This window comes from Lucilia cuprina, chromosome 5 (assembly GCF_022045245.1).
Source record: "Lucilia cuprina isolate Lc7/37 chromosome 5, ASM2204524v1, whole genome shotgun sequence".
Classification (NCBI taxonomy): domain Eukaryota; kingdom Metazoa; phylum Arthropoda; class Insecta; order Diptera; family Calliphoridae; genus Lucilia; species Lucilia cuprina.
The window spans coordinates 2,723,301-2,747,527 of NC_060953.1; the positions used below are offsets into that span (position 1 = coordinate 2,723,301).

Consider the following 24,227-nt stretch of genomic DNA (forward strand, 5'->3'; position numbering starts at 1 on the left):
CAGTTCTAGTTCAGTTCTAGTTTAGTTCTAGTTTAGTTCTAGTTTAGTTCTAGTTCAGTCCTAGTTCAGTTCTAGTTCAGTTCTAGTTTAGTTCTAGTTTAGTTCTAGTTCAGTTCTAATTTAGTTCTAGTTTAGTTCTAGTTCAGTTCTAGTTCAGTTTTAGTTCAGTTCTAGTTCAGTTCTAGTTTAGTTCTAGTTTAGTTCTAGTTCAGTCCCAGTTCTGTTCTAGTTCAGTTCTAGTTCAGTTCTAGTTCAGTTTTAGTTCATTTCTAAATCGGTTCTAGTTCAGTTCTAGTTGACTTCTAGTTCAGTTTCAGTTTAGTTCTAAATCGTTTCTAGTTCATTTCTAGTTCAGTTCTAAATCGGTTCTAGTTCATTTCTAGTTTAGTTCTAAATCGGTTCTAGTTCAGTTCTAGTTCAGTTCTATTTCGGTTCTAGTTCAGTTCTAGTTCAGTTCTAGTTCAGTTCTAGTTCAGTTCTAGTTCAGTTCTAGTTCAGTTCTAGTTCAGTTCTAGTTCAGTTCTAGTTCAGTTCTAGTTCAGTTCTAGTTTAGTTTTAGTTCAGTTCCAGTTCTGTTCTTGTGCAGTACTAGTTCAGTTCTAATTTAGTTCTAGGTCAGTTCCAGTTTAGTTTTAATTCATTACTAGTTTAGTTCTTGTTCGGATCCAGTTTAGTTCAGTTTTTTTACAGTTCTAATCCAGTTCTAGTTCAGTTCTATTACATCTCTAGTTCCGTTCTAGTTGAATTAGTTCAAACTTTTTATTACTTTTCTCAGTGTATTTATTTTTTCTACCAATTGATTACTTGTTGTCTTTAATACCAATTGAAACTATAATGACAAAAATCTAACAATAACAAACAATTTCTATTTTATTTTTTTCTCGAAAAACAAACAATAGGAACCAGTTAATAAGATTTTATTGTCTGTTGCCATTGTAACCAATGTAAGCCTCAAGAAATAATAACTTTTTGATAATTTCTCTGCTGAAGCAAAGATTGAAAATTTTATATTAAATATGAAAATAATAAAAATCATATAAAATATAGTTAAATTAATACTTAGAAATAAAATTGCTGACGAATCTTTTGTAACCATTGTCAACGTAAATAGGTCTTTTTTGAGAGAAAAAAAAGAAAAATTTTTTGTTAGTTTTTTTCGTATTGTTTAAATAGAGGAAATTATAATGATCAGTGATAAATTGTCGTTGTTTAACAAAATAGCAAGAAATCAAATTGAAAGATATTTTTACAAATATGTATTTAACTTAAGCGGAGGATATGTTTCGAAGGACCATTTGATCAAAATTTATGTTATATCGAAAAACTGTCTTTTTTTTCTTCTTTAATATTTTTTAAATTAAAGGAACAAGCTGTTAATGGTTTTAAAGCGAAATTTATGATCTTTCAAAAAACTAAACGCGTAAATTGTAAACACCCATTAAATGACACTATTTGGATCATTTTCATTAGTAAACCAAAAACTATAAAAACATTAAGAGTTATAGTTTTTAACTCTTTAACAACCCTTATATAAAAACAAAACTTTACTCTTCATTATGGTGTGTGAATCCTTTTTTTTGTCCTGAATTAAAAAAAAATATTCTCTAGACAATAAATTTAAATTAGTTTAAAAGGACTATAAATTCATGTAATGCTTTGTCTATGTTAATTGCTACAAGATGCTCCTTTTTTTGCTGTTAAGTTAAAGGACATTTATAGAATTTTGTAAAAGAAAAGAGATCATGATAAAAGAAAAACAAATTTTTAACAATAGAAAACAATTGCGATAAATAGCCGTAAGGGTCAAAATTTAAAACAAATCAACCCTCCTCCCCTTTGCTGAGGTAGCAGTTAATTTTTATACTTTTTTTCTGATTTCTATTTTTGGTAGCTGGATGGTTCCTCTCAATGTCCTTTTAATTTTAATTGTATTTTCTTAAAGACTTTTGTTTTTTTTCTTTTTGGGGAGTTTTTGTTAAATTTACAGCTTGTCATTGAAATTGTATGAACTATTAGCTGATATAAACTGGTATTGTAGGATTTCCTTTTCAATGCTCCTTTTCTAATAAGAGGCGAGGCTTCTTTCCCTTCAAATGTGGTTGACAATCTTGTAAGATAATAATAAAAATAAGAAAAGATATAAATTTAAAAGAAAATTTCTATTATAAAGCGTAACTAATATGAACAAACGTTTTGATTTATTAAACTACCAGCAATATAAAAGTAACCTAAATAGAATTGCTAATAAAAAAAATGAGGAAAATTACATTTCTATTAATTTACACATATGTCCATAAAAAACCTTTTGGATTATCCTAAGAAAATTAACTTTTTCTTCTATTCTTACATTTGAATATTCCTATTATTTAAATAGATTTGTTTTTTGATTAGAAAAACACACACACGCACACTCAAACCAAATCATTACAATTGACCACTAGTGGCAAAATTTGTTCATTATAATCCGATTACAGACACAATGTCAATCATACAAATCATACAAGTAGTTGACCATTTCACGCATCATATGAGTGAAAAGAAAGAAATCCTTGAAGACATACAAAGCAACAAATAAATATATTTTTATAAAAGAAAACCTCATCAAAAGAGAATCATTTAAATATAAACTCTTAGTAGCCACTTTTTAGGCAAACAATGGAGGCAAAAAACAGAATAGAAATTGGTCCATTTAATAGGGAGATTAGGTTTTTTGTCTTCTTGCCAAGGCGACTTTCGTTACTAAGTAGCACTTTGTTAAATGAAAAATGTCCTTATAAGGATTAGGAAACTAATACATATTACTTGAATTATGTGACAGTTGTTAAAGAAAATATAACGGAAAAAGTTGTTTTTTTTTATAAAAAAGTGTAAGAGGAGTAAAATTTTCTATAGAAAATTTACTACTGTTAAGAGCTCCTGTTAGGATTACAATTACGAAAATTTCTTTAGAAAAATGGCTGACATTAAGAGCTCAGTTGTCGAATGAAACTTTGCCTCTTTTAAGAGTACAGTTTTCTATAGAAAATTTGCTGCTGTTAAGTGCACAATTTTCTATAGAAAATTTGCTGCTGTTAAGTGCACAATTTTCTATAGAAAATTTGCTGCTGTTAAGTGCACAATTTTCTATAGAAAATTTGCTGCTGTTAAGTGCACAATTTTCTATAGAAAATTTGCTGCTGTTAAGTGCACAATTTTCTATAGAAAATTTGCTGCTGTTAAGTGCACAATTTTCTATAGAAAATTTGCTGCTGTTAAGAGCACAGTTTTCTATAGAAAATTTGCTCCTGTTAAGAGAGCACAGTTTTCTATAGAAAATTTGCTCCTGTTAAGAGAGCACAGTTTTCTATAGAAAATTTGCTCCTGTTAAGAGAACACAGTTTTCTATAGAAAATTTGCTCCTGTTAAGAGCACAGTTTTCTATAGAAAATTTGCTCGTGTTAAGAGCACAGTTTTCTATAGAAAATTTGCTCGTGTTAAGAGCACAGTTTTCTATAGAAAATTTGCTCGTGTTAAGAGCACAGTTTTCTATAGAAAATTTGCTCCTTTTAAGAGCAAAGTTTTCTATAGAAAATTTGCTCCTTTTAAGAGCAAAGTTTTCTATAGAAAATTTGCTCCTTTTAAGAGCAAAGTTTTCTATAGAAAATTTGCTCCTTTTAAGAGCAAAGTTTTCTATAGAAAATTTGCTCCTTTTAAGAGCACAGTTTTCTATAGAAAATTTGCTCCTTTTAAGAGTCTAGTTTTCTCTTCCTTTTCTATGCTTTTAGTTTTTATACAAAAAATGTTCTCCTGTCAAGGGCTTCTGTCGAGTGCAGTTTTCTGTACGAAATTTGCTCTAGCTAAGAGTAGAGTTTTCTAATCCTAAATAAATTCATTTAACATGTTTGCATAATATTGACATTAAACTATTTTTCAAATAACGTTATCCTTATAAAATGTATAACATAATTTACATTACAATCAATGCTTCGACCCATAAACAGATTTAATCCTAAATAATGAATTGTTTATTTTGCGTTAACAAAAACAACCCGTTAACAATTCAATAGAAAAAAGATTTGAATTTAAATAATTTCAAATATCCCAATAGAAAACCAAGTGCGCTAAAAGTGTGCTTCTGGTTTTCTACAAAATAATAAGGAAAAATTCAAGATAATTTAAGAAAAATTACAACTTAAATTAAGGACCTTTTTCTTTCACTTTGGCGTGTTTGGCATATCAAAACATAAAATTATTTAAATTTTTTGTTTTTTCTTTAGTAATTTATCACTGAAAATAATGTCAAGCAGCAAATAAATAAGGAAAGGTTGGTGGTTGGTTGGTTTGTGCCACATAGGCAACAGCAATGCAGCACATTTAAATTGAAAGTGATTTGCATATGAAGAAATAAACACACTGTATGCCTCCCCAAGGAATAAACCCCTGATAAAAAAGAAGGAAAACCTTGTTGCTACAAAGAACATAAATGTCTTTTGTTAACATTTTTTTAAAATATGAGTGTATTTATTACAGAATTCATTTGTTGTTGGTCCCCATAGTATTTTGTATTTAAATAGAGAAATAGAGAAAGATTGTGCCAAAGTGATCAATAATTTGACGTTGTAAATGTTGTCATTATGTTTATGAAATTACATATTTTGTAAATATTAACATTTGATGAACAATTACAAATTGTTCGAATTGTTATTTGCGACATTATTACACATAATGATGTGTAAAATGTTCTATAATTGATGGGTAATCAATCAATCAAATATGTTGAGGAAATATGCACTTGTTTCGAAGAAGGTTTAGGAAGAGTAATTATAAGTTGTTTACACATGTATATGTAAATCTCTACTGATGAAACAATTTTTCTGTAGATCATTGTACTCTTAACAGGAATAAATGTGCTGCAGAGTACTGTGCTCTTAACAGGAGCAAATTTTCTATAGAAAACTGTGCTCTTAACAGGAGCAAATTTTCTATAGAAAACTGTGCTCTTAACAGCAGCAAATTTTCTATAGAAAACTGTGCTCTTAACAGGAGCAAATTTTCTATAGAAAACTGTGCTCTTAACAGGAGCAAATTTTCTATAGAAAACTGTGCTCTTAACAGGAGCAAATTTTCTATAGAAAACTGTGCTCTTAACAGGAGCAAATTTTCTATAGAAAACTGTGCTCTTAACAGGAGCAAATTTTCTATAGAAAACTGTGCTCTTAACAGGAGCAAATTTTCTATAGAAAACTGTGCTCTTAACAGGAGCAAATTTTCAATAGAAAACTGTGCTCTTAACAGGAGCAAATTTTCTATAGAAAACTGTGCTCTTAACAGGAGCAAATTTTCTATAGAAAACTGTGCTCTTAACAGGAGCAAATTTTCTATAGAAAACTGTGCTCTTAACAGGAGCAAATTTTCTATAGAAAACTGTGCTCTTAACAGGAGCAAATTTTCTATAGAAAACTGTGCTCTTAACAGGAGCAAATTTTCTATAGAAAACTGTGCTCTATTCTATAGAAATTTCTGCTCAATGAAGAGATAACTTTTTATAGAGATTTCCTGTCTTAACAGAAGCAAATTTTCTATTTTTTTATAGAAAACTTAATAGAATTAGATTTTCTAAAAAAAAATTCTGCTCTTATCAGGAGCATATTTTCAGTTCAGAACTGCGCTCTTAACAGGAGAAAATGTTCCATATTTTCTCCTTGAAGAAATAACTTTTTATAGAAATTTCTGCTCTTAACAGGAGCAAATTTAGTGTAGAAATTTCTTCTCTTCGCAGTAATAACTTTCTATAGAATTTCTGCTCTTTGAAAAGATTACTTTCTACAGAAATTTCTGCTCTTCAAAAGAAAAAAATTGTGCCCATTAAAGAGCTTATTTATTTATATAAATTTTGTGATCTTTACAGAGCTAATATTTTTATATAGAAGTTTATTTTGTAGAATCAAATCTTCTATAGAAGTTTGTTCTCTTAACTGTTGATGAATTCTGATGCCCCCCCCCCTAAAAAGTCATAAGAAAATCAATATTTATTTGTTAAAACGAAATTGAAAAAAAAGAACTTTCAAAATGTTTTTGTTTGTTTCTTCTTTTGAATAGAATATTAAAATATAATTCCCCAGGCACTTTAACCACCTTCATTTATGAGTTGTGGTTAAGAGAAAAAATGACGAGATTTAATAACACGTTCATCATTTTAAATCAATGAGAAAGAAGATGCATTACACTGCCTGCCACAAAAGAAAAAAAACTGTTCGTTATTGTTTTGCTACAAGTTGCAGTGTTAATATTGACACGACTTTAGAGACCTTAGAAACTTTTCAAAATCAAGAAGAACGTATGAAGAAGGCAAGCAGCAGAGTCAGAGTCGTCAGGAAAGAATATTAATAATTTTATAATTTTTGTTGAAAAAAAGTTAAATATTTTTTTTTAACATAACGAGTGTTATTTACATGGGATGGATGAATGGATGGATACCTTTGTTTATGATGCCTTGAAAAATTGTTACACAAACAATGGGGGGATAATAACAAACAAAACCTCAGCTCAAGCTCTAAGGGAAATAAACAATAGGCCTAAAGTTAGAGCTCTCGTCAACAGTAATAATAACAATAACAACAACAAGAGTTGTGTCTTTTTTATATTTTTTATTAATGGCGTAAAATAATAAATATTTATTAGTTTTAAAACATTTTCATGCCACAGTTGTTGTAATATGAGAGTGAAATATTATTGAATAGTTTGTTTATTTGTTGTTGCTGTTATTTGTTATTATTCATAATGTATCATCTTCTTTTTTTCTGAATTATTTTTTTCATTATTTTCTTTTGTTAGTTGATCTTTTGTTATTTGAAATTATTATTGTTATTGTTGTATATAGTTGTTGCTGTTTTTTTTTTTTGGAAGAGAGCTTTTTTTTTCTTAAGTGGTTATGATTAATGTGCGAAAACGTGTTAAATGTTTTTATTTTTAAGAATAACATTTCATCTGTTATATTATCTTGTCTTTTACTTTAGCTGTTTGTTTGACGTTTTCCCTTTTTTTCTCAATCATTTCGTATGCTATAAAGTTCTCAGGTTCTCGACGTGCAGAGTTTTGTTTGGCATTTTTTTAAGAGTTTAAACAATGAATATTGATGATGATGACAATATTATTAAAATTTTGAACATGAAAAGGTTTTAAATAATGTTCATTTTTTCAGAAATTTCGAAATTAAGTTTAAGTTTTCGAACATTAAAAATTTAAGCTAAATGGTAGAGAAAACATATTATTTTTAAATAATTTTAATGAAAACTACTTCAAATTAATGTTTTAGACGTTTTTTAAAACATTTTCGCAAATTTCGAAATTAAGTTAGAATTTTCGAAAATCACAAATTAGGCTTAAATTAATATCAAATTGATGAAACTTGTCTATATTTATATTACAATAGAGTTAAAATTAATTTTTTACAGTTTTGGACTTTTTAAAAAATTTCGAAATTAGTGTTCGAATTTTCGAAAATCACAAAATTAGGCTTAAATTATTCTCAAATAAATGAAAAGTGTTTATTTTTATATTAATATAGAGTTAAAATTAATTTTTTCACATTTTAAGACTTTTTCCAAAATTTCGAAATTAAGTTCGAATTTTCGAAAATCGCAAAATTGGACTCAAGTCAAAGAAAAAGTTGCGATTGAAGATATTTTTGCAATACAACAACATATAAGTTAAATATTATAGCGATTTTTAGATATTTTTTTGGAATTTCGAAATTTAATTCGAATTTTCGAAAATCACAAAATTGGACTCAAATTGAAGGAAAACTAGAGATGTAAATATATTTTCACACTAAATCTACATATAAGTTGAATATAACCGATTTCCAAACATTTTTGGAAATTTCGAAATTAAGTTCGAAAATCACAAAATTGGACTCAAATTGAAGGAAAACTAAAGATTTAGAGATATTTTCATAACAAAACTATATATGAGATAAATTTTGAAGATTTTTAGACATTTTTGGAAATATCGAAATTAAGTTCGAATTTCGAAATTCACAAAATTTGACTTAAATTAAAGAAAAATTTGAGATTACAAGTTATATTTGCTATTTAAGAATATATTAGTTAAATTTTAAAGTTTTTTAGCCTTTTTTGAAATTCTAAAATTAAGTTCGAATTTTGGAAAATCACTTAATTAGAAGCAAATTGAAAGAAAACTTGAAATCTAACGATATTTTCGAAATAAAACTACATATAAGTTGAATTTTAACGACTTTTAGACATTTTTGGAAATTTCGAAATTAAGTTCGAATTTTCGAAAATTACAAAATTATACTCAAATTGAAGGAAAATTTGAGATTTAAAGATATTTTCGACATTTAAGAACATACATAATAGTTAAATTTTAAAGTTTTATAGTCTTTTTTTCAAAATTTCGAAATTAAGTTCGAATTTTCGAAAATCAAAAAATTAGGATCAAATTGAAGGAAAACTAAAGATTTAGAGATATTTTCAAATTAAAACTATATACGAGTGAAATTTTAAAGATTTTTAGACATTTTTGGAAATTTCGAAATTTAGTTCGAATTTTCGCAAATCCTGAAATTTCACTCAAATTGAAGAAAAGATAGAGATTTGAAGATATTTTCGTAATAAAACTAAATAAAAGTTGAATTTTAAAGATTTTTAGTAATTTTTTGGAATTTCGAAATTAAATTCGAATTTTCGAAAATCACAAAATTAGGATCAAATTGAAGGAAAACTAGAGATTTAAAGATATTTTCACACTAAAACTACTTACTAGTTAAATTTTAAAGATTGTTAAAAAAGTTTTAAGATTTTGGAACTTAAGTTCGAATTTTCGAAAATCGCAAAATTATACTCAAATTCAAGGAAAAGTTGAAAACTAGGGAAATATTTGTATTAAATGTTACTCATAAATGAATTTAAGCACACTTTTACATTAAATACTTTATTTATGTAACAATAAATGTTTTCTAAACTTTTTAGGATGACTACACAGGGAGCAACATCAGCAGGCAGCAGTTAACAGCAGCCTTTCGCAGAAAATAAAAAAAATAGAACTTAAAAAAACGGAAACGGCTCAACATGATTTGCCAATATTTGGAATACAGTAACAACAACAAGAACACTTTTTTCTATTACTATGTGCAACTTTTTGTGATTTTTACTAAAAACCATTCATTAGAACTACATAGTTTGACACTTAAACCACAAGAGTTAAGCAAATTTCGAAATGAAGAGCGTAAACGATAAAGGACAAAGAAAGGATATTAACAAAGCGGCTGGAAATGCTAAAATTATTATGATTATTAGAAAAAAGGGTTGTTATTGCAGCAACAACACACTGAGGACGTGAGAACATTACAAATTCAAAGTGAGTATAATACAAATACATTTAAATTGTTACGTTTTTTCTTTTATTCTGTGATTTTAGAAATTGTAGCCATATAAATTTAATGGTGTCATTATTGTTATTGTTGTTAAGCGAAATTTAACCCCTTACAACAGTTATTTGAATGTTATTTAGATCCTTTGTTAATTGTGAAACAATTTTAAACAATTAATTTAAAACTGTTAAATTTAAAAGACATTAACCACCCCATAAGGGATTTCTTTTGCCACACTATAAGAAATAGTTTAAATTTGCACTATTTTCAAAAAAGTAGGTGTTGCTTATAAAACGTCATTAATTTTTTTTTTAATTTTGCAATTTTAAAAAATCGATTTTAATTTTTTTTCAATAACATGTTACCCATAACACCACATGTAAACGCCTCCTTAGGAGGCGTAAAAGGTCATAACCTTTATTGCAAAATTTAATGACTTCATTGACAACAAATTAATGCTTTTTTCTGCATTAATCGATATTCTTTATGTGTGTTAGTTTTTGCAATATTAAAAAAAAAACAAAAGGGTTATATAGTTGCCAAAAAAGTGAACAGCTGGTGATAGAATTTTGATCGCTAAATATTTGCATGTTACATATGTAAAGTCGCAAAATAAGGCGTGACCTTTAACATGCATATTGTTAGCAAGTTTCATAAATTATAGAAAATCAAACATATGTATAACATATAGCCATTAATAGGGAACTAATTGTTAATATAATGTCTAATTGACAAGCAAATAATTCGAAATTTAGTTCGAATTTTTCGAACATCACAAATTATGCTTAAAATAAAGCAAATTTCTGATTTAGCTAATGTTTTGTAATCTTTATGTATTACATTTCAATTTTAGAAATTTTCACACATTTTTCTTAATTTCGAAATTAAATTCGAATTTTTCAAACATCAATAATAAGGCTGAAAATAAAGTTAAAGTTACATTCTAACAATATTTTGGTATTAAATTGGCATCAAAATAACCAATTTTAGAGAAAGTCTTGAGAAAGCCATTCATGCTTTGATATTTTTCAACATTTTTGCATTTTTATACCCTTCACCTTCGTGAAGGTCATTCCGTTTGTAATTTCTATAATATAATTTCTCGACCCTATAAAGTTCTGGATCCTTATAGATAGCGGAGTCGATTAAGCCATGTCCATCTGTCAGTCTGTCCGTCTGTCTGTATGTTTGTTGAAATCAGTTTTTAGAGAACCCCAGATATCGGCGAGATTCTAATCTTCGATAATTCTGTTAGACATGCTTTCGGGAAGATCGCTTTTTAAAATTAGCAAAATCGGTCCATAAATATCGGAGATATGAGCAAAAATCCGAGACAACCTTCATTAAAAACTGAGATTTTTTATTCATGCTTAAACAGAAATTGCAAAAAACAAAAACAAAATACACAATCATACGGTAAATGTTGTTATTGTACTCTTGTTTATAAAAACAAGGCAGAGCGAGAGCAGCAGAGTAAGAGTAGCAGAGCGAGAGCAGCAGAGTAAGAGTAGCAGAGCGAGAGCAGCACTAGTGTGTTGTTGTTGGCTAGAAACATGAAATTAAGTATGTGGAGCCTGGCTCAAGTTAAAAGCCATAAAATGAAACTTTTTGGTACTTTTTCGTTTTTCAAAAGGTACTTTTTGAATTTTCTATAATATTGAACCTAGAAATATAAAATTAAGTATGTGGAGTCTGAATTAGGTAAGAAGCCATAAAAGGAAACTTTTTGGTAGGTACTTTTTCGTTTTTCGAAAGGTACTTTTTGAATATTCTATAATATTGAACCTAGGAACATGAAATTAAGTATGTAGATTCAGAATTAGATGAAAACTCAAAAAAAGGAAACTTTTTGGTACTTTTTCGTTTTTCAAAAGGTACTTTTTGAGTTTTCTATAATAATGAACTTAGAAACATGAAATGAAGTATGTGAAGTCCGGATTAGACTAAAACACTTCAAAGGCGATTTTTTGGTACTTTTTCGTTTTTCAAAATGTACTTTTTGAAATTTCTATAATATTGAACCTAGAAATATGAAATTAAGTATGTAGAGTCGGAAATAGACGAGAACCGGAAAAAGTGAACTTTTTGGTACTTTTTTGTTTTTAATAGGTACTTTTTGAATGTTCTATAATATTGAACCCAGAAACATGAAATTAAGTGTGTAGTGTTGGAATTAGTTGACAACCGGAAAAAATGTACTTTTTGGTACTTTTTCGTTTTTCAAAAGGTACTTTTTGAGTTTTCTATAATAATGAACATAGAAACATGAAATTACTTATGTAGATACCGGTAGATACAAATTGATGGTATTTTTTTGGTACTTTTTCGATCTGCAAAAGGTACTTTTTGTACTTTTGCCCGAAGTAAGTGATTTGAAAGAAGAGTTTTTGATACCGATTTTTTTAACACACCTTGGTGAAGGGATATATGAGATTCGGCCCAGCCAAATATAGAACTCTTACTTGTTTTTTTTTCAAATTTAATTTTTTTTTGAGTAAAAATTTTAGATTTTACGACATTTTTGTACATTTTCTCAAATTACGTTTGAAAATCTAAAATCATATTTGAATGATTTAATAAAATAAAATTAAGAAATTTGTTTATTTGAAATTTAATTAATAATTTGAATCTTCATCTTTTCATGATCAATTTATTACATATTTTCAACAAAATTCTTTTATATTTTCTTCTCTAAAAAACAAACCCCCCAAAAAAATTCCAGTTTTAACTAAAACTGCAAATCATCATAAAGGTTTTGTTACCAATATGTATTTTATAAAATAACTACAAATACAAATGTTTTGTTCTGTGCATTATTTGTATCCTGTTTACTGTCATTCATTTTAATGGACATAGAAAGATAGAATCATTCTTTTTGTTGTTCAGTTTATACATATATACGATATGGTTATAGTTTTGGTCCAGTATTTATTTTTTTTATATCTAATGTTTTTTTATTATTATTTTCTTTTATTTTTTATAAAAAAAAAAAAAAATCATTTTAAATAAGCTTCTGATTAGCACCAACAACCACTTGCCTGTGGCCAAGTGTTTGGTTTAGCGATGGGAAAATATTTAGTTTTAAGCACATGGGGACTAAAATGTATATCCATATGTTTTGTTCTTAATTGAGATGGTCTAGTGAATGATTAAACGGAATTTCTGTGAAATCTGTGAAAATGAGATTCTTTTTTAATAGAATATAAATAATAAATTGATTAGTAAAGAGATTAAATGAAAAATAACTTTTCTTGAAACTCAATTTCTATATATAGTTATATGTATTGTGAAAATTTCATTAAACCGCAGGATTACTTTTAAGCTTAATTTATAATTTTCGAAAATTCGAACTTGATTTTGAAATTCACCAAAATTTCAAAAAATATTTTAAATTCATCTTAAATGTAGTTATATTTCCTTCAATTTCAGTCTAATTTTGTGATTTTCGAAAATTCGAATTTAATTTCGAAATTTACAAAAATGTCTAAAATTGTTTCAAATTCAACTTATATGTAAATATCTCGCAAAATAGTAATAATTCACAAGTTTTCCTTCAATTTGAGCCTAATTTTGTGATTTTCAAAAATTCGAACTTAATTTCGAAATTTACAAAAATTTCAAAAAATCTTTCAAATTCCACTTAAATGATGTTTTATTGCAAAAAAAAAAAAAATCATTAAATCGCAATGTTTCCTTCAATTGGAGTCTAACTTGTGATGTTCGAAAATTTGAACTTAATTTCGAAATTTGCTAAAATGTCAATTTTTAGAAAATTTCGTTAGATTTTAATTTTAATTCAATTTGAGCCTTATGAAACCTATTTCGAACTTAATTTCGCAAGTTTTAAAAATTAATAAAATATTAAATTTAAGTTATTTTATTTTAAAATTAACATTTGATTTTAATTTTTTATGTCATGTATTCGCAATTTCGAATGAATTGTTTTCTCAAGAAATTTTTTTTTAAAGAAGTTACTTTCGGAAATAGTTTTTTGTATAGACAAGAGACTCCGTTTTGACCGGTCCACTCTACTAATTAGATGCAGTATTTTATTGTTATAGATCCAGCCTGTAACAGTGAGAAATCTAAGGATATCGTTAGGATTAGATGCTGATGTCCCACAAGGTTTAGATATGAAATAGTTGTCAGGAAAACAGTTTCTTTTCAGAGAAGATGAAAGACGGTTTCTTCCTTTTCCCTGTCTTTGCAATTGTGATAGAATGTTCATTCCAGAGTAGCCCAAGCCTCCTAGGCATACATGCACTAGCACCAATTGTCCTGATATTACTGGTATTAGTCTCGTTATATCACGTCTACTTCAGTTTATAAGGTAACTTGTGCGTTTCTTACTGAAAGAGGGACACGCCATCTTGGCTCCTTTACAAGTGTCTAGGTTATTCCACAAATTTTCAGCCTTTTGAAGATCTGAAAAACTTTGAATCTGATGATACTATTTTTGATAAATCCTAACGGGGTTTGCTACTGCGACGGCGTACATTTCCATAATAGTCCCTATGCGCAGGAACCCAAAAAAGGCGACAGAGCCTTGACAGATTCCTCTTGCTTTGTCTAACTAATACAGAAGTGGTAGTATATAAAATTAGTGAGAGAAGTGCCGCTTGACTATCGACAAGCTGACATTAATGCGAATATTTCAGTTTGAAATACACTACATTTATTGGGAAAACGGTAAGATATACTTACCCCAGCTTCTTCACACAGAAGACATCCGAACCAATACCGCAATACATTCTGTAAAGATTGTGGTGTTTTATGCGCTCGGTGCGTTTCCCCTACACCACTCGCTCTCACTTTAAAAAGTCTATTACTTCCCCAGCTTCTTCACACAGAAGACATGCGAACCAATACCACAATTCATTTTAGACTCATCTGTAAGATTCTGCTGGTATATTCGCTCGGTAGGTTACCCCTACACCAGTCGTTCTCACTTTGAAAACTCCATCAAAATCATTGGTTCAAGGGAATTTGACTTCAAATCTTAGCGTGTCTATATGTTCTTGATTTCCAACTTACAGATGAGTTAAGCGTCGCAGTGCTGCAAGCAGATATGACCATAATATGAAGGTCTAAACGTAAGAAGTACAATATAGTATTCAGATCTTCTGAAGGACTGATGACATATTTTTTAGTTGAAATCCACTATACAAGAGATCCATATGTAAGAATAGTACGTACTATAGCTGCATTGTATATCCATTTAACTATATTGGGACTAAGTCCGCTTTTCATTCTAAACATCTTACCACAAGTATTGAAGGCAACCGTTGACTTCTTGACTCTGTGTTGGATGTTTAGTTTCCATGATAATTTGGAGGCTAGTATAATTCCAAGATATTTGACATTGTTCGATAAGGATATATCGCAGTTTTTTAAACGCGGCATGTTGAATCTTGGTATCCTATTAAGTGCCTTATTAAGAGATTTTTTTCTATAATTCTCTCAAAGAATTCTTTTCAATTTCAATTTTCTTTTAGAAAAAAAAAACACGTTTCTTAATGATTTGTGTTATTAATCCCCTAAACGTGCTGAAAGTTACTTTAAACTAATCATGTCACTTGTCCTGTGTTCCATTTTTCAGCAATTATGGGAAATTTTTATTATAGAAAATGTATGTAGTACGTACAGTCAGTGATGGTGGGCTTGGGAACTTGAAAAGTGTAACAGTTTTTATGTTTGTAGGTATTTAGTAAATTGTTTTTTTTATTTGTTTATATTTCCACTGTGTGTGTGTGTGTGTGTTTTGTTGTGTATTGCATATAGTTTTACTGAATTGTGTCAGTCATTCATGCATTATTTTTTTTCTATTCATTCATTCTCTTGACTTGTTTCTGTATTCTCTTCTTTCTTCTCATACACTTGTTATCGCATTAGTTCTGGTGTCCGTTTAACAAATGCATTTTATTATTCTTTTTCTTTTTTTGGTGTCTTCCCTCTTTTCACTCTTTTTCAAAAAGAAAGAAAAAATAATTCATACTGTTCTTCTGTAATATATTCAAACAATAATTGTTATTGTTTTCATTAATGGCGGGTATCTTGCTTTTGCATTCAATTCATTTATTCATTCATTCTTTTAGTCATTCATTTATTTATTCATTTTCACATACAATTCTCTTAACAATTTTTTTAATTCATTCTTTTCTTTTTTTGTTTTGTTTCTCAGTGCAATAAGTAGAAGTAAGTATGTGTGTGTGTGTGTGTGTGCAGGAGTAGGTTTATATTCGTGTGCTTGTTTGTATCCTCCTGTAGAATTCATACTGTGCTTTTGTTTTATTACACGTCCTAGTATTTAAAATGTTTTTTTTTTCGTATTCTATTGTTTTTACTTGTTTCTCCTTGAGATCTATAGAATTGTGCTTCTTTTACATTTTTGTTACGTTTCCATACACTTTGTTTTCAGGCTTTTGTTTTGTGTTTTTCTTTAAATGTAGTCAGTACGTGAAAGACAAAAGACCAGCAGTATAAATGGGAAATATTCATTCATTCATGTGCATTTTTGTCAAAAAACGAAAAAGGCTGGCAAGGTGTTACACATCCTGTAATCTTCTCTCCACATATTAAGCGACACACCTACACTCTCTTATAATTAAACACGTACACGAGAAATGAAAATTAATTGTTAGAAAAAGTCCACTGTCCTGTTTTCTCTTTATACATACCCAACTGCATACATACATATATGAGAAGAGTAGTAAAACGTAGTGTATAAGAGTGTGTCTTCTTAAGAACCTTAAAAAGGGATTTACGAATTATGACTTTGACACCTTTGTCTAAGGATGTGTGTGAGTGTATGTATGTGTTTGGTATAATAAAATATCCGCCATTGAAATTTTTCAATTTCATACAAAAGATCTCCTCTATAAAAAGAGAACATTAGAACTGTTGGTTATTCTTAGTAGTTGTTAATATTAAGACAATTGTATAGCTCAGCATCATATCATGTTAACCTCAAAGCCTTCAATGACTCAGCCGATTTTCAATAGAAACTATTCTTCTACAACTATGTATTTTTATACATTCATTCAAAAAATCTCTGTAAAGTCAATTATCTGTGTGTTAAATATTTATCGGTTACTTGTTCTTTTTTTGTTTTTAAATTCTCAGTAAATAATATTAATTCCCTGAAAATCATATATGTACAATCAATATCCGTTTTTTTTTTTGTTCGGCCGCCTAAAGGGCGTTAAAAACCTTAATATTTCAAACATTTTTCGTAATAAATAAAATAGCAACATTTTAAATTTTTATTGTTATATTTTATAACAACAACAACAACAAAAAACACTACATATCTTGCAAAACGTGTTCTTTTGCCAGTGACAATACTTAATAAATAAAAATACCGTGAATTTTACAATAATAATTCATTTTAAATATTTTTAAGGGGAGCAGGTTGCTAATATCAACTCTATATTATAAGTTCTAATTCTTTTGTTGTATACATATGTTTGAAATGGGTTTTACTTGATGATCGCTACCCAGACAACGTTTTATTCCTTTGTTGGATTTTGTATTTAAATACAGGGATTTTTTACGCCTCACTCGTTCCTAGCTGCTGCTCATTTGCATAAAAAAAGCGAAAACATATTTTTTGGCAATTTAACAAATGTTTTAATAATACATTAAAGACTATTTAAACTTTAAATATACTTAGCTATATACTAAATTGTAGACTGGAATATAGACTAGACAATAGACTACACTATACACTAGATTGAAAACTATACATGGACTAGACCAAATACTACATTATAAACTGAACTCTAGACTAGACAATAGACTTGACTTCGACTAGACTATAGACTACACATTAGACCAGAATATAGGCTTGACTTAAAACTAAATTACAAATTATATACAGAGTAGACTTAGACTAAAGACTAAGCTATAAACTAGTCTACTATAGACTACACTATGGACTAGACAATGGACCGGACTATAGACTAGACTATGGACAGGACTATAGACTAGACTATATACTTGACTATAGACTACACTATAGTCTAGAATATAGACTAGATTTTAGACTGGTCTATAGACTATGCTGAACGCAATACTATGGACTAGATTATGGAGTAGACTATATACTAGACTATAAACTAGACTATAGACTAGACTATAAACTAGACTATAGAATAGACCATAGACTAGACATAAGTCTAGATTATAAATTATATGTATATAGGATAAGCTTAGACTAAAGACTAGACTATAAACTAAACTTTGGAGTAGACTATAGACTACACTATAGACTAAAATATGGACTGGACTATAGACTAGACTATAGACTATACTATAGATTAGACTATAGACTATACTATAGATTAGACTATAGACTACTCTATAGACTAGACTATAGACTATTCTACACTATAGAATAAATTACAGACTAGACTATGGACTATCGATTAGACTATTCTACACTATAGAATAAACTATAGACTAGACTATGGACTATACTATAGACTAGACTATAAATTGCACTGTATATATAATGGAATATAAACTAGACTATAGACCAGACTTTAGACTAGACTTTAGATTAGACTTTAGACTAGACTGTAGACTAAACTATAGACTAGACTATAAAGTAGACTATATACTGGACTATAGACTAGACTATAGACTTGACTGTAGACTAGACAATAGACAAGGCTATAGACTAGACTATAGACTAGATTATAAACTAGACTATAAACTAGACTATAAACTAGACTAAAGACTAGACTAAAGACTAGACTATAGACTAGACTATAGACTAGACCATACACTGGACTATATACTAGACTATTCTACACTATAGAATAGACTATATACTAGACTATAGACTAGACTTGACTATAGACTAGACTTGACTATAGACTAGACTTTACTATAGACTAGAGTCTAGACTATAGAATCTAGACTATAGACTTGACTACAGACTTGACTATAGACTAAACTATATACTAGACAATATACTAGACTATAGACTAGACTATATACTAAAATATAGACTAAAAAAATAGTACCTTTTGTAAAAAGTACAGAGCAGAGTGTCTTGGGATCAAACTTTTCTTAAAAATGGTTTTCTTTTTCAAACATTAATAGTCATCACCTGAATCGATATTTTTAAAATAAGTTTAAATTTTCTTAATTTATGTTTTATACTTTCATAATCTCTCCCCCTTGATATAAATTCTATAAAAATTTTCATCTATTTTTTTCATTACTCCATAGATTACAAAAAAACAACATCAATAATTTTTTTCATTTAATGCAAAATTATGAAAGAAAAACAAATTCTTTAAAAAAATATATCAAACTCATAATGTTTCTATTCATGTTTTCTACTTATGCGTCTAAAGAATTAGAAATATAAAAGAAAAAACAGAAATAATTTCCTCTTTTCTTTGTATATATTGCTTCTCTAAACTTAATGGCCCTTTGATGGCTCATTTGAATTGTCAATTGTTCATTTAAATCCCATTTCTTTAAATACTATATACATTCATATGTATGTATGTAATATACAACAAACTTCAGTTTCATTTTCTATGAACTTTTCAACAAGATTCGAGTTTTTCATAAATGTTTCATTATTGAAAAAAAAAAAAATGAAATCATTTAAATGGTAATAGAATGTTGGGAGAAAATTTAAAGGAATTTAAACATTAAAAAAATGAAAAGAAAATTAAAGATTTTAATTAATTTGGGACTAAAGAGCGAAACTGTAGACAAGACTTTATTTTAAACTATAAACTGTTTACACTAGAGACTAGACTACAGACCATACTATAGACCAGACTCTTAATTAGGCTACAGGTCACACTAGAGCCAAGACTATAGACCATACCATAGTCCAGATTAAAGACCAACATATAGGTCAGACTATAGTCTAAACTGTAGACTAGACTATAGATAAAACTGTAGTTGAGATTAGAGACACAACAATAGAGAGCAGATTATACAATAGATTTAAGTCCACACTACAGGCTAGACAGAAAGTCAGACCAAAGTCTTAAATAACGATAGAGTAAAACTGTGTACTAGACTATAAGCTAGATTATAGTCTAAGCTATAAATTAGATTACAAACCTAACTAAAGTCTAAACTCTAGGCTAAACTCAAGACCAGACTGAAGACTAAATTATAGACTAGACTATAGTCAAAATTGTAGTCCAGTTTAAAGGCAAAACAATAGCATTGATTAGAGATTAGATTATAAAATAGATTTTAGTCCAAACTATTAACTAGCCTATAGTGTGGACTACAGAAATTCACACCGAATACCTTACTAACTATAGAGTGAAACTGTAGACTAGATTATAAGCTAGCTAATAGTCTAAACATTAAACTAAACCGCAGTTCACACTAGAGGCTAGACTTCAGAGAAAACTATAGTCCAAACTATAGATCAGACTATAGACTGAACTGTAGACTAGACTATAGATAAATCTGTAGTCCAGATTAGAGACAAAACAATAACTTTCTTTAGAGAGCTGATTATAAAATAGATTTTAGTCCGAACTATGATATTGTAGATCACACTAGAAGCTAGAGTATAATCCACTATTTAATAAACTATATTCTTGAATGTAAACTGTAGATTTAGTTTATAGACTAGCCTATAGATTTGGCTATAGTCCAGACTACATATAGACCAAACTATAGTTATATCAGTATTTCGGTCTTTAGTATATTTTACATTCTATAAACTAGACTATAGTCCATCGAGACTATATACAACTTTATAGTCTTAACTAGAGGCTAGATTATACGTTAGTTTATAGGCCAGTCAATTAACTAGATCAGACTTATGGATCAGACTATAGATCAGACTATAGACAAGACTACAGTTTAGACTTGATATCAGACTGTAAACATATTTGTAGGATAAACTATAAAGTTGACTTTAGTCCAAACTAGTTGAACGCCAATAGTTTGGACAAGTCAATGGTGTTTACTGTAGTCTAATATAGATTATAATATAGATTGACTTCCGATCAGATTATAAACATAATTAAAGCCGAGTGTAAACATGATTACAGTCACGACCTTAGTTTAATTTATAGCCCAGACTAGTAATAAGACTATTGCCAAATCTAATCTAGATTTTAATTGGACTACAGACATGACAGTTGTTATGACTTTAGGTCAGACTATAAACTAGATTAAACTAGATTATAGTCTGGGCTAGAGATCATACCAAATTTGATTATACACACGATTTTGTATAATTTATAAGCCAGACTAGTAATTGGACTGTTGCCAAGTCGAATCTAGGTTATAATTGGACTACAGTCATAATAACTGTCATGCCTGTTGTCCAATTATAATCTAGATTCGACTTGGAAACAGTCCAATCACTAGTCTGGCTTATAAATTATACTAAAGTCCGGGCTAAAGATCTGTATATAGTCCATACTATATAACGGATAATATACACGACTTTAGTAAAATTTATAAACCTAACTAATGATAAATCTGTTGCCAAGGCTTTATTTAAGCTGTAGAACTAGACTATAGTTTATACTATTCTGAACTATAAATTATTTACTTTAAAGTTCTGTTCCAAAAAAAATTCTTTTAAATATTGCGTTTTTGTTAAATCTCTTATATCTACCCTTAAACAAATATAGGGATTAAGCATCTTATGACTCTTTCTATGCAAATTATACTATATTTCCCTCAAAACATAACTTCATCAAACATTCAAGTAACAGTTTAAAAAAAAGAAACGGTGAAAATAATCCTAAAGATATAAAAATAAAGAAAAAAAAACCTCAGTAACAGCTCCTCATCTGGGAATTGCGCAATTGTTGGTGAAAACAAAAATAATTCTTAAGAAAAAACATTTTTTTTTCAATGTAATGGAAACAAAATATCTAATGAAATGGAAAATCCATAGAAAATTATAAGGAAGTAAAAACAATTGCAAAATTTTAAAATTGTCATATTTAAGTTGCAAATTATTTAAGTTGCAAAACAATGAGAAAAATTTTGAACAAAAAAATTAAACGATCAATATGTAAGTGATATTTTATGACAATAAAATGAACAATATAATAAATACTTTTTTTGCCATGAATATTTGTTTAGATTATCTATTAAAACAAAAAGGACATTTAAGATCTAACATTAGAGATAAAAAAATACACACACACATTTTCCTAGAAACACACACATGCCTTTTTTTGCAATGAAAATTGATACTTTTTTGCATAGTTTTAGCTGACATATGTGAAGTGCAAAGGAATTGATGAAATGTCATATGAGTTTTTGGAAAACGTTAATATCTATTGATAAGAAATCATTTAAGAATTGCAAAAAAAACAAAGACATACAAAATTCTAGCAAAAAAACAAACTGACATATGCACACACCCATATGTGGTAGTGATAGACAAACCTTTAAAGATATAATACTTAAAATGTACTTGAAAGATCCTTTGACAGTGAACAAAGTCTAAACAATGTGGCCCTCAGATTTGGCAAAGACGATTAGAATGACAAAAACACACACGCACACTCACACATGAAATGAAACACTTAAAATGATGGCAAAAAAGAAAAAGAATTATTCAAAATAGATTGTGATAAAAGAAATTTTGTTAAGAAAATCTTAGATTGTGCAAAACTGAACAAAAAGAAAAAAAGATTCGCTAGAAAACTTATTAAATGAAATACGATAATCTGGGGCACAACCGCAAATAAACAATTGACAGAAATATATAGAAAAACTATTGACCATTTGCGTAAAAAAAAACAATTCAAATACGCAATACAATACAATTCTTTAGATATATTTGTCTCTCATCAAAATTATCCTGATTAAGCATAATAAACTCAATAGAAAAAGAGAAATAAATCAACCCCCTGAAGTAGTTAACTAAGACAAATTCTTGCAAAAAAAATGAAAATGAAAATAATTTGAATTTATTTATATAAGTAAAGAAAGATACAAAAGAAATCTGGCGAATTATATTTTGATACAAAAAACACATGTGCCAAAATTGTATTCAATGAAGACTCTAGCCTTAGTCTAAGCATGTTAAAGACAAAATATTAACCAACTTTTACACTAAAATCTATCATAAATATACAATAAAAACTATTTAAAAATCTTTCAAATAACTTAAACTAACACAACTTTCTTCCCAACTCTTTTAAATTAGCCTAAAATTAATTGTATTCAAAATTATTCTAAACATTTCTAATTGAATTATTACACATACATATTATGTAAATATATATTTTTCTATCATAAAAAATAAAAATTAATTAATTTTCTTATGATTTCCAACCAAGAAGAAACCCATACGTGTAGTCAACAGCAGCAGCAGCAGTAGCTATTGTTAGCTATATAAGTAGAAATTTTAAATAAGGAATTGTAGTCAATTGAATTCTTATATTATGCACCCATTAGGAAATTTCCTCTAAATAAATATATTAAATAAAATTATAGTCCATTCAGACCAGGCTTTTAATTGTAATTGAATCCTTTACCAATTACAATTACTTTTAATTAAAGTTTTGCTAATTATAACTATTAGTAATACTATACTATTGACTATTGTATGGTCTAGTTTATAGGCTAGTCTATAGTCTATCCTATAGTCTATCCTATAGTCTAATTTATAGTTTGGTCTATAGTCTAATCTATAGTCTATTCTATACTTTAGTCTATAGTCTAGTCTATAGTCAAGTCCATAGTCTAGTCTAAAGTCTATATTCTACTCTATAGTCTAGTCCATAGTCTAGTCTATAATCTAGTCTATAGTCTACTGTGTAGTTTAGTCTATAGTCTAGTCTACAGTCTAGTCTATAGTCTAGTCTACAGTCTAGTCCATAGTCTAGTCTATAGTCTAATATATAGTCTAGCCTACAGTCTAGTTTACAGTCTAGTTTACAGTCTAGTTTACAGTCTAGTCTATAGTCTTGTCTATAGTATTGTCTATAGTCTAGTCTATAGTCTAATTTAGTCTATAGTCTAGTCTAGTTTATAGTCTAGTCTACAGTCTAGTCTATAGTCTAGTCTATAGTATAGTCTATAGTATAGTCTATAGTATAGTCTATAGTATAGTCTATAGTATAGTCTATAGTATAGTCTATAGTATAGTCTATAGTCTAGTCTATAGTATAGTCTATAGTATAGTCTATAGTCTAGTCTATAGTATAGTCTATAGTATAGTCTAGTCTATAGTATAGTCTATAGTCTCGTCTATAGTATAGTCTATAGTCTAGTCTATAGTCTAGTCTATAGTCTAGTCTATAGTCTCGTCTATAGTCTAGTCTATAGTCTCGTCTATAGTCTAGTCTATAGTCTAATCTATAGTCTAGTCTATAGTCTAATCTATAGTATAGTCTATAGTCTAGTCTATAGTCTAGTCTATAGTCTAGTCTAAAGTCTAGTCCATAGTCTAGTCTATAGTCTAGTCTATAGTATAGTATATAGTCTAGTCAATAGTATAGTATATAGTCTAGTCTATAGTCTAGTCTATAGTATAGTCTATAGTCTAGTCTAGGTACAGTGAAATAGCTCCCAAATGAAATAACTTCCAACGAGTAAAATGAAATAAACCCCAATTTCATCAAAAATTAACTTTTAAAATGAAATAACTCCCAAAGTTTAAAATGAAATAATTCCCAGTAATTGGAAGTTTGGGAGTTTTACAAATGTAAGTCCCAAAAAATGCGAAATAGCTCCCAATGAAACAAATCCCAAAAAATATGAAATTATTCCCAAGTCGAAGAATCTATTTGTGTAAAATAACTTCCAATGAAATTATTCCCAACAGAAGTGAAATAACTCCCAACTCTTTACGAAAGTGTGGTGGACAGACGGCCTTCGGCCG

At 28.4% G+C, this 24,227-nt stretch overlaps 1 long non-coding RNA gene across 2 annotated transcripts in view; it reads left to right on the forward strand.

The window, feature by feature from the left end:
- LOC124420112 overlaps positions 1-24,227 on the forward strand; it is an 86,100-nt gene that overhangs the window by 59,203 nt on the left and 2,670 nt on the right. For both annotated transcript variants that reach the window (XR_006941042.1, XR_006941041.1), the window contains exon 2: positions 8,973-9,360. This is a non-coding gene — a long non-coding RNA (uncharacterized LOC124420112). The remainder of the gene's footprint in view (positions 1-8,972; positions 9,361-24,227) is intronic.